Source organism: Crocuta crocuta, unplaced genomic scaffold (genome assembly GCF_008692635.1).
Source record: "Crocuta crocuta isolate KB4526 unplaced genomic scaffold, BGI_CrCroc_1.0 scaffold376, whole genome shotgun sequence".
Lineage (NCBI taxonomy): Eukaryota > Metazoa > Chordata > Mammalia > Carnivora > Hyaenidae > Crocuta > Crocuta crocuta.
In genome coordinates, this window is record NW_027527388.1 from 3,966,175 (window position 1) to 3,979,041 (window position 12,867).

Here is a 12,867-nt window from a genome sequence, read left to right on the forward strand (position 1 = left end):
TTAAAACTTCCTAGCAAATCTACATCATCATCTGTCAAATATACACACATATATTCATACAGACATGTACACATACACACGTATATATATTCTTTTATTGGTAAGTGACTGAGCCTGACGTAGAAGGTGGTAAGGAGAGAGCTGCAATAGCTAATCACTAAATGGCTCTAGCTGATTGACTTTCTCAAGAAACATGAGATTTTCTTTTAATTAACTATCCTCTCATACAACCTTATGAGTTATCTCTCATAGAACGCAAGACTTTTAAAAAACTAGACACCCTCAATATTCATGTAACCTTGAACGGGGCTTGAAAATGGCTTCAACAAACTTGACATGACATTTAAAGTTTTTTGGTTATTCACTGAGAGATGTTCCATTATCCCAATAGTAATGACTTTGGAGCACAAGCAGTCACTCATGACAGTGTGTTTTATGTGAGTGCTGAAAATTCCAACCGAAAACAGCTTGTACATTAAAAGGTGGCTGCTGAAGATATTTACTGCACTGTCATTTCCTGACCAGGGGCTTCCAGTGATGGATGAGTATTTTACTCACTTTCTTGGACAATCTCAACAAATTTTAGAAGTATGATCACCTTTTAGCTGTTGGAAGAAAATAAATATAGCTTTCCTATCACCTTCTCTATCAGCCGGGCAATTGTTACTCAAAAACCAAAATCTAACAGACACCAATTCTCTTAGAGCTATTTATGCTTTATAATTTGTAAATTATATAATATCATATAGTTATATAATTTAATATATAATGTACATATCGTGTTTGCAGTCATGAGGACAGAGGACGTAGTATTCCTGTAGTTCTCATGATCACACAAATTTACGTAGTTTTATAGTATCCCCTCTCCTGTCCCAGAATGTCTGAAAACGGCATTTGTAGCTAAGTGGAAATCTTTGGTTAGCTTATGCTCCTTTCCCCTGATGTTCCTATCTTTTCTTGGCATGTGATTTCTTGTAAATGACTCCATCATGATGATATCTCCGATGAAGTAGCTGGTATCCTGCTACTGGGCAACTCTAGCTCCATTTTTGATGGCAAACAAGAGATTAAGTTGGTTAAAATATGGGTGTATAATAAACACTATTCCATACCTTCTCTGGCTATAATGTTTTCAAGCCTAAGTCTGCATGTGGCAAAATGAAAAAAGAGCACGGGGTTTTAAGGTAAATTTGGGTTCAAATCCAGGCTTCTGCTTGGGTTTAACAATTTAACCTTTTGTGTCTCAGGTTCTATTAATCTCAAAGAGTAGTTGTGAACATTAATGGAAATAATGTGGGCACCACCAATTTCAAGATACTTGTGTTTCCCTTCTATAAAAGCTTCTCAAGGGATACACCTACCACCCAAGGCTGACCTGGCTAACTTTCTGGTGACCGTACCAGTGAGGCTTGAAATACCACTTTATTACCAGCTTGCATTTATATAGCACCTTTATTTACAAAGCATTTGTTGTGCTTTAAACAGAACCACCGTCGTTTTATAGATTGAGAGGTAAGAGGAAAAGGAAGTTAAGTCATTTGCTTAGACTGAATTACTGAGTAAATCGGTGGCAGAAGCCAAATGCTGTCTCTAGAAATACTACGGCTGTCTTAAACAAATTTGAAAAGCTTTTTGCCAAGGAAAAGTGCTAAGTAATTCAAAGCTAAGTTTCATAATATCATATCCTGTACTTATACTTCAAAATGCTTTCTGTCACATTTAATTCTCTCAATAACGTGGTAGGGCAGATAGCAGACCCATGTAAACTACCTCAGAGCAGCATGTCCAAGGTCATACATGTACTCCTTTGCTTTCTGGGTCTTGCTAAAATTCATGAGAATGAATTTCAAGTATGACCTTAACAGTACAAAAATTCCCTATTCTATTTACTCTTCTGTTCTCCTAGACAAATATTTCACACCTTCATTCTTTCTTATCAAATGTCCAACATGTTCTTCTTCACTACCATTTAACTCAGTCATAGAAGCAATCAGAAGAGAAACTCCCGTAAGTTTCTGCCTGCCCCCATGATCTATCTACTTCATACACATACACTCCTTCCCTCCTTAGGATCATCTGTGCTCCCCTCTGAAGACAAATCTTCACAGTGAACACCACGCGTACTACTGTCATTTGTCTATTCACAGGCATCCCCCCTGCAGCTATGTCCTTGCTCTACTATATTGGAAAGGTTTCCTTCTTCATGCAATCGTTCCCCTAAGCATACAAGTATGTTGTAATAAACCCAATCTTTGGAGAAAAAATATATATGTTTGATTCTACAGCCTCCATTTACTACCTCAATTGTTGACTGCCTTTATAGCAAAACATCTCAACAGAATTGCCCATTCGTACTGTCTCACTTCCTCTCCTCCTATTTTTCTTTTGAACCCACTCCAATCATGCTTTTGACCCTTTCCTCTTCTGAAACAGCTCTTGTCAAGGTCACTAATAAACTGCGTGGTGCTAACAGCAAGGACTGTATATTCACTTGGATATTTTAGTCCTTCTTGACTCAATCTATGCCACATCCAATGATGAAATGCCTAGCAGAGTCTGGGCTTCTCTTTAACTGTTTGCTCTTTGAACTTCGTTGGAGGCTTAGGTGGATAACACCGGGTGGGTCAATGCAGGCGAGAGTATTTCTACCCCTTTAAGAAAACACCAGATATTATTTCATTCCTGCAGCACACCGATAGATGATAAGAGAAAAACCAAGCTGGCATTTAACTCCTCTGTGGTTTCAGGAGAAGAATCTTTTATGAGAAGCAACAGACAAGATGGTACAAAACAAAAAGTGACCATTCCTGAAACCACCAAAGAAACAAAAAAGAAAGTGCATATGGATTCTTTAAGAATGAGCTTATAACAACTCTTCACTCCAGCCTTCACATTTATATCCTCGCACCTCAAGAGCCTTCATGTGGGACCAGTTTCTTTTTGCTTTGTCCCCAGTCATGGGAGACCCAAACTGTGGAACTGAGGGAGTCTCACTTGAAATCACAAAGCTGATAACGTTGAGGTGGAGAAGTCTCCCATCCCACTGCAACTAGAGAAACTGTTAACAGGTAGAGAAAGCTACAGAGTTGGACGTTCATTTTTATTATAATGTTGGTTCAAAGCCAGGTGTCTTTTGCCATTACTATTCTTTTAAAAGTCTTCTATTGGTAGTTTCATGTGGGCTGAGCCATAGATACAAAGTCCACACAAAAACATACACTTCATTTCTAAAAGGTTCACTTTGAACATCAGGGGATGCCATAATCCTTTAATTTGGAGAGAGCTCTATATAGGTGATCAGAGGCATAAAATAAATTGTAATTTGAAGCTGGTGGGCTCATATCCTTTTCCTATGAAACTAGACTGTTCCAAATACAAGATGGTGCACTTGGACTCTTTCAATGAAAGAGAAGACTGGGGTATCAAGAAGAAAAGAAGTATTTTCTATATCCCATCAACTAAAATCTTTACTAGTACACATTTTTAAACAGAAACTAAAAATATTAAGGCAAAGCAGAATGATTGTTTAACTCTCCAAGGAGAGGAAGCTTGTGTTATTATTTTATGAATCAAATCCAGGGCTTGACAAGATGTTACAATTGATGTCTGTAAAGGGAAGTATGATATATCTAGGACTACCGCCAACATCCAGGGCCATTGGTGATTATAGTACAGATGGCAAAGACCAGCTGCTATTCTTAGTAGTAGGTCAGTAAGGGAATCTAATCCACACATCTTGTTTCTACGTTTCTGCCGAAATAAACAGTGTGAGAATACAGGGTATTTTCCTTTAAGACAAAACTCACTTATTTCGGTTTAATTCGTCATGATTCTCATTGTAAGAATTGACTCTGGAGTTCCACCATGGATTGTTTCTTACTGAAACTGAATGAAAAGTTAAATACAGAGAACCCACTGGACTTAAACAGGAGAATCAAAACAACCTTAAACTACATTTGGGGGTGGATCTCACATGACTTTTGGCGGACTGCAGATTTGAAAGACAAAGAAAGCTAAACAAACCACAAAGAAAAAATACCCACCATTCCTGAGCTAATGTTTCCATTGTTTCTGGAGTAACACAAAAGACACCGGAAACTAGGAAAGTTGCTGACAAGAGAGTAAACAAATATATGCAATGTGGCCTCCAAAGGAGGAAATATTTCAGCCAACAGTTGTTATTCTTCTTATGCCGAGGCGAGGCTGAGGCCCTGGCTGATGGCCCTTGGGGAAAACCCTCTCAGCTGCAGGAACTATCAGTTATGGTTTAGAAAGAGGTATTATTCCCTTTAAGTCAGTATTGATCCCCCATCACATTGTGGTTCTAATGGGCACTGGCTTCTTAGAAGTGCCAGCTCTCAGATGAAATATAAAATTGAGCTCCTACCTTTTGTGGTCACTGGTGAGCCTGTGGCAGCTTTGACAGGAGGAAGAATACAAAACTCTGGTGTCCTAAATTGACTGGATCTGTTCAGTCTTCCTGAAGTTTGGTTTCTCTTCATAGTTCTTTACCTTTTGCTCTTAACTATTACTTTGACCTACTAAGTAGCTGTTTGTTTCACCCCAGAAATAGCTTTACTTTGGTGAGAGAAAAAAATGACCCATAAATATAATTTTTAAAGCACTACTGGGTGTACATGATAGTAAAGTGTGTGACAAATATATGTTTTTAATCTATGCAATAACTGAAGTTAGTGCTGGCCGCCAGCAGCCCATATCCCTGTGGTGTTTCTTACTGTTGATTTACTGATGCTATAAATAATTGTCTTCCCTTAGTTTCATTTTGCTGTTCATTTTACCTTTTGTATTGAAAATGTGTAAAAATGACAAAAAGAGCAAAAGGACATTTTGTATACAGTCAAAATCTTTTGGGAGTGCCAAGAGACTCTTACCGAAACCAATTACGTAGAAACAAAACAACAAAACAGTTACTACCCCAATTCACAAAACAGACAAAGACAATGATAAGTAAAGAAGATCTCTGGATTGAGGAGATAGTTGACGCTTGTTAACGAAACATGTCCAAACTGGAGTCACTTGTGCTGAGCTGCACGTCAGCAAAACAAGACTTAATACCTAATTGCAGCTTAAGCCTCACCTATGAATGTAACTAAAGGTTACCAATAAATCTGGAATTATCTGGTTTGCACTAGTGAAGTACTCTGCCCAACGGATCCTTTCTGTCCCCTCTCAAAGGAAGGAGGCCTTGTCTGAAACAACACCCTTTTCTTATGTCACTCTCTTTCAGCCTATAAGTCTTCCATTTCTTATAGCTCATCGAAGCTCCTTTCTGTGTTCTAGATGGGATGCTGCCTGATTAATTGCTGAATAAAGCCAGTTGATCTTCCAATTCACCCAGTTGAATATTGCTTTCTAATAGATTTGGTGGCAGCAGTGGGATCTGAAGTGAACTAACTTCCGGGGACTTTGGAAACAACCAGAAACACAGGAGGAATACCCATGAACATTTCTGAGTCCTTTCTTGCCATTTCTGAGGGCTGTAAGCTCCTCTTGGTTCTGACTTCAGCTCTTGTGCTGAGTTTCTGATCTAATCCACCTTCCAGTCAGTTCGACATTGGGAGCTGTTGGTAGTTCAGGCCACAAGTCTTGTTGGTTGCTGGATACCCTCAGCCCTTGTTTTTGTCCCCAAATCTACATGGGATTTGTTCATGGCAGTTTACAGTTACTCAGTTATATGGAGCCCCCAGTCCCCATTTGTTGAGGTCTGCTGGTTCAGTACTTTCCTAGTCCAAGATTCCATGGTGGGAATTGGTAGTAGGCCACACAGGGTCTTTTCTTGTCCAGACTGCAGCAACATCTTTTGGCTACAGCTGGTGTGTTAAGGAGCACAGGTTTGTTGGTCTTGTATAGAGAAAAGCTATGGAGAAAGGAATCTGGGAAACAGCTACAAAATTGTAGGCAAAAAGTCTAGCATTTAAAAGCTGTTAGAGCTTTTGCCACCTAACCTAAAGACTCTCATCTTAGGGTAAGTTAGTCATGGACAGGTTAGATTGACCCTGGGTCACCTGCCAACCTCAGTATCTATGCAGTGAGGTATACCTCAAACACTACACAACCCCCAACCAAGAGGCACATCCCCTTGAAGTATTAGTTTGACTCTGAGAGACCCAAAGTCTTAGCTTCAAAAAATTTTTTAAAAATGAGATCCTCGGGGAGCCTGGGTGGCTCTTTTGGTTGAGTGTCCGACTTTGCTCGGGTCACGTGGGTTTGAGGCCCGTGTCGAACTCTATGCTGACAGCTCAGAGCCTGGAGCCTGCTTGGGATTCTGTATCTCCCTGTCTCTCTGCCCCTGGCCCCCTCATGCTCTATCCCCCTCTGTCTCAAAAACAAACATTAAAAAAAAAAAAGGAGAGATCCTTAAAATCCAAAAAGTTAAGTATGTCACCTTCCAGCACACCTGTATATTTCATGTCTAAAACAAACGTAATGGAATGTATAAATATCTACAAAAGTGGCAAAATCTTACTAAAGACAACCTAGAATTAAAATAGCCATTATGGGGAGCATTCAATTAGACAAGATTATTCATTTAAAAAGCAAGGGTTCCTGAATTAAACAGAATGGGGTACCTACTGTAATTGGTATGCAGAAACTTCTAAAAGGCTTCAAGATTCTAAACTGTTTCATTAAAAAATTTGTTGCTCAGGGCTCATGAAAAATTAAAGACACAGGAAGTACCTAAAACAAAGGATGATGCAGCTGACAAGACTCCTACTGCTCTTCTCTACCTTTCTTTACCTGAGTATTCATGTTCTAACTCTGTCTGAACTTCCTTTCCACTCTGAAGAGACTATTAAACAGTTATCTTCACAATAAACCAGCCAAGGTCATGGGTGAGCCTTCTTGGGGATCCTTCACTTCTTAGCCAAACAATGAAATAAGGGCCATAATTATAGAATTTCCAAAGGGGAGGATGGCCAGAAGTGTTCTGAAGAATTTAGTCATTATTAGGGCCTAAAATCCCAGTCTGCCAGATCCTTATCAGCTTGTGCAAATGATAGTGGGACCTGGCAACGTCGAGGAATGGATGTGGGAAGCAAAATGGCAAAACACTGAGGAGGGTTTTTGAGATGCTTGGTTTTCAACATGGTCCCCTCATGGACCATAGAAACTAACAAAATAGCAACTAATCTTTTTTAGTGTCTGAACTTGTAACTATAGCTGAACACTGTGAAAGGTCTTTGGAATACAAGAGCAAACAAAAGTCTGCCACACTACTGGCCGTACAGCTACAACAGACCCAAAGCCACGCACCTGTGATAACACTTGGCTGCCCACATTACACCCTCTAGGTATCCACCATCAGAATGATGGCCCAAGGGTGAATGTTTCATTGGTAATCAACTGGGACACTGGAAAAAGAAGTGTACTCAAAGGTCCTATGTAAATTTAAAAAAAAAGTTATTTTTTTAATTTGAGAGAGACAGAGAGAGAGAGAGCGTGCGCATGCATGAGTGGAGGAGGGGCAGAGAGAGAGGGAGACACAGAATCTGAAGAAGATTTCAGGCACAGAGCTGTCAGCACAGAGCCCAACATGGGGCTTGAATTCACAAACCATGAGATCATGACCTGAGCTGAAATCAGGAGCTTAACTGATTGAGACAGCCAGGAACCTCTAGGCTAAGCAAATTCTTAAACATCAACTCTAATGAAGTTGCTTTTTGGTCAGAAGCTGATAAACAGAGCCTAATGGGAATTTTTTTAAGGCCTTCCCCCCTTAACTAAAACAAAACTGTGTACCCAGAAGGCAAGAAAAACTTTCTAAAGCCTTCATAAGAGGATTAATGGGTGAATCAATCTATGATGTCATTTTAGTTGCAACCCACTCCTTGAGGAATTAAAAGCAACTGTCCTTTGGGAGCCTGGGTGGCTCAGTCAGTTAAGTATCAGACTCTTGATTATGGCTCAAGTCACGATGTCATGGTTCTTGAGATCAAGCCCTGCATTGGGCTCACACTGACAGTGCAGAGACTATTTGGGGTTCTCTCTCTATCTCCCTCTCTCTCTCAAAATAAACAAACACTTAAAGAAAAAGAAAAGCAACTGTCCTTACTTTACAAATCTTTATAAAACTAGAAAAGCAGATCCAGAAACAATTTAAAGCCCACCTATTCATGTTACCAATCCCCAAACCTCCTCTATTTATCTTGAAAGGCTTGTAAATATTGTAAAAATTTTGGCTCTTAAAAACAAAAGTTGGGCACAGAAGATTGTACATTCTTCTTCTGTGCCTTTGAAGTACAAATGTTCTACTTGATTCCTCGAGGAACTCGCGCCTAGGTCTCTTTAAAATACCAACTTCAGGAATAAGAATGGCTGTGGCTGAATGGATGGTGGGTGTAGGAAAGCCCCGAACTCATCTCTCTGGGCACACCAAATTTATACCTCCTTCTAGAACAATTCCTCCTGAAGAACTAAGTGCTGAATGGAGAGCTTCTGCACAACAAAAGAGATCAGATAGAGAATGGAAGAGATGGAGGCAAAGGGACCATGTGCAGATTCATTTGCCCTGGGGTGCAGACAACAAAACCAAACCAAACAAAACAACACTCTGAAGTTTAAAAAGGCAACTAGAATATAAAGGAACCAGCCCTTTGGTTACCAAATGGCAGCAGAGCTGCTGGAACTCTCTTTAGCTAAGAGGGGCTGGAAGTGCCACTGTTTATGTTCCTCCTCTACTTTGATTGATAGTATAGATGGGAGCAGTGTCCACGCTCAACAGCCACCCTGCCACCTTTGGGAACCCCGGGTTCCTAGCACATACCAGCCCCAGATGGTGTGGTTTAAAACTATTTTTTTTTAAATGTTTTTATTTATTTATAGGAGAGAGAGAGAGACAGCGTGAGCAGGGGAGGGTCAGAGAGAGAGGGAGTCACAGACTGAAACAGGCTCCAGGCTCTGAGCTGGCAGTCAGCACAGAGCCCGACGCGGGGCTCGAACCCACGACCCGTGAGACCATGACCTGAGCGAAAGTCGGACGCTTAACCGACTAAGCCACCCAGGCGCCCCGACAGATGGTGTGGTTTAAAAGAACAACTAGAATATAAAAGATCTAGCCCTAGAACTTGGCTAAATGGCAGGAGAGCTTTCTAGGTTAAAAGGGTTGGTAAACAGTATGGTTTTCATTTCCCCTCCACCTTGATAATGTGGTTAGGAACACGGTCCAGGTACCCTAGCTGGTCTCCTACACCTCAGTGAGCCCTGGGCCCAATGGCCCACACTACCCCCAGTAATCCCACAAAGGCAGCCAACACAGCACACATCGGTAAATCCCTGGTCAGCGCTCACTACAGCTTCAGCCCTCTTGCCCAGATGACACAGGTACAAAACACCCCGGAACATTCCAGGCCCATGATTTGGCTCCAGACAACTTGCCTGAAAAACCCCAGAACGGAGCACCTTGGGATGTCCTGACCTGTGTACTCTTTGGTTCTAGCTGGCACCAGGGAAGAATGTACCCCTTGCCCCTCCCTACCAGGGGGCACACTGAATGGAGAGCCCTGGGATAATCTAATTCGTACCCACTTTAGCTTCAGCTGTCCTGCCAACACACCCTCTTTGGAGAGGGCCCTGAAACTGCCCTAGCATGCCCACTTTCATTATGGCCATCCCACCAGGGCAACACGAGCACAGAGAGCCAGGGGACCCCCCAGCCCACAATGGCGCAAGCTCTAGTCAGCCAAAGGTGCCAGATAAATACAGACTACACAGGGGATGACCAAGCACAAAATCATTTCTTCAAGTTTAGAAGTAGCTGTTCTACCTAATTCATAGAAACAAACACAGAAAGTCAAACAAAATGATGAGACACAGCAATACGTTCCAAACAAAAGACCAAGACAAAATGTAAGAAAAAGTAAATGAAATGAAAATAAACAACCTACCTGATAAGGAGTTCAAAGTAATAATCATAAAAATGCTCACTAGGCTTGAAAAAAGAGGAATGTACTCAGTGAAAACTTCAACAAAGAAGTAGGATTCATAAAATAGAACCAATCAAAGATGGAGAATACAATAACTGAAATAAAAAATACAGATGAAAGAATCAATAGATTAGAAAATGTGGAAGAACAGATCACCACTCCTTAAGACAGAATAAAGGAAAGTACCCAACCCAAATAGCAAAAAGAAAAAAGAATTTTAAAAAATGAGGATAGGTTAAGGGATCTATCTCTTGGACAAGATCAAGTAAACAAATGTTTGCATTAGAGGGTTCCAGAAAGAGAAGAGAAAAGGGGGTAGAAAACTTAAACAAATAATAGCTGAAAACTTCCCTAGCATAGGGAAGGAAACAGACATCCATGTTCAGAAATCAAAGACAGTTTTAAATAAGATGAACCCAAGGAGGTCCATACTACAACACATAATTAAAATGTCAAACAGTAAAAGAATTTTGAAAGCAGAAGGAGAGAAGCAACTAATTATGTACAAGGGAAACTCCATAAAAGTATCAGGTCATTTTTAAGCAAAACTTTTCAGGCCAGAAGGCAGTAGCATAATATATTCAAACTGTTGAAAGGAACACACACACACACACACATACACACACACATACACACACACACACACACACACACAGAAACTTACATCCAAGAATACTTTACATGGCAAAGTTATCATTCAGAATTGAAGGAGAGATAAGAGTTTCCCAGACAAATGTTAAAGGAAGTCATCAACACAAAATTGGCCTTATAAAAAATGTTAAAAGGACTTCTTCACATGTAAAACAAAAGGTCATAATTAGAAGAAAATTATGAAAGGAAAAACAGTGTAAGCAGTCACTTACAAAGCTAGCATGAAGACTGAAACACAAAGGCAATAAAACCAAATATATATAAACAATTAGTAAAGGGGATGCACAGAATAAAGATGTAAAATATGATAACATATACATAAAACATGGAAGCAGGGAGTAAAAATGAAGTTCTTTTAGAATGCGTTCAAACTTAAGTGACCATCAACCTAATATAAACTGCTATATATTAAAGATGTTATATATGAGCCTTATGGTAACCACAAATAAAAAGGCTGTGATATGCAAAAAATTTAAAAGAATCTAAGCATAACATTATAGAAAGTCAGAGAAATACAAAACAACCAGAAAATAAAGTGTTACTTTAAAACTTACGCAAATAGCTAGTTGAGTAGGAAGAAGCAGAGTTAAGATGGTGGAGGAGTAGGGGGACCCTAGGTTCGCTTTGTCCCTGGAGCACAGCTGGACAGATATCAAATCATTCTAAACACCCAAGATATCAGAGGGCTGAGTGAGGAAATATGCACAACTAGAGACAGAAAAAACCGCAATATCATGGTAGGTAGGAGTTGCAGAGAGTTGATTTGGTAGAGAGAAGATCTGTGGGTACTATGAGGGGAAGGAGCCCTGATCACAAAGAGGAGAGTGAGAGAGAAAGTGAGAGAATGAGTGAAAGCATGAGAAGAGAAATGCACAAGAACAACTTCCACAAAACTATTAACTGGGAAAAGAGAGGGGCTAATGCTGCCAGTTTTTACAAACAGTGGAGTGCAGAGTCTCAAGTTTCAGAGAGTAGCACCATCACCAGGGTGGTGCCTGGTGGGGAAGGAGGGAAGAGAACCAGGAGGAGGCAGTGTGGTCTGAGGATTCTTTGGGTCAGATGGGGAGAAGCAGTTCTCCCGCCTGGAGTGCATCTGGGAGAGGTGACATGGCCTCTCTGGCGGGCAAACAACCCAGCAGCTGCCGTTGAGCTTCCCATACACTAACACAGGAACAGGGATACCGGCTGAGGGCAAAGCCTTCGTGCCGGCTTTCTCCCGTGCTTCACCATAACCTCTGAACTGCTGCCTGGTCACACTACTGATTTCTGCAACAAGCCAGCAGTGGCCACAGGACAGCAAGACCCTCCCTGAGAGGATCAGTGTGGGTCTGTGCTGCACTAATCTCTAAAATTCGGAGTTTTGAAACTCGGCCACACACCTGAGATAAAACACAGGAGTGCTGTGCCACCTGACTGGCAGACAGCTTGGGTGCAGACAGGGTGAAGACAGGGATCTGGTGGAAACCAGGGATACAAGAGACTGTTTTATTATCTGCTCTTCTGTGAGGGCTTCCTGAACAGTGGCACTGCAAGCTCCCTGCTGACAGGACTAGAGAGTGGAGTATGGCCATCTCCCCTTCCCTCTCCCACTCATCAGCACTGACTGACATCACTGAGCCAAACAGTGCCACCTGGTGGAGGCCAGGGCCACTTGCACAAAGGTCCACTCCCTTGCATCCTGCAGGTGCATCTCCACCAGGAAAAGTGGGCCTAAGAATCAGCACAGTAGGCCCCACCCCAGAAGACCAGCACAACCCATCGCATGCACAAAGTTTACTAATCACAGAGTGTTTAGCTTTCTCCTAGCTTCAATTCTAGGAGAAAGGGGCTCTAGCTTCCTTTCATGTTGTTGTTTAATAATACAAAGAAAAAACAATCTTTAACTTTAAAAAATTTTAATTATTTAAAAAATTTTTATTTATTATTTTTTGGATCTAGCTTCTTTTAACAAGCAGACCAAAACACACCTATGCTTTACCTTCCTTTTGTCTTTTTTGCACCTCTTCTTAATATAGCTATTACTCTTAGGAGGAGGAATATAACAGGCTTTCCTAACAATGACACACCCTAAAAATATGACAAGATGGAGGAATTCACCCCAAAAGAAAGAACAGGAGGGAGTAACAGGCAGTAATTTAATCAATGCAGATATAGGTAAGATGTCTGAACTAGAATTTAAAATGACAATTTTAAAGACACTAGCTGGGCTTTAACATAGAACACATCAGAGAATTCTTTACTGCAGAGATAAAAGAACTAAAAACTAATCAGG

General features: G+C 40.8%; 1 protein-coding gene across 1 annotated transcript in view; it reads right to left on the reverse strand.

Annotated features, from left to right (window-relative positions):
- DIAPH3 (diaphanous related formin 3) overlaps positions 1-12,867 on the reverse strand; it is a 500,871-nt gene that overhangs the window by 1,935 nt on the left and 486,069 nt on the right. The window lies entirely within an intron of this gene.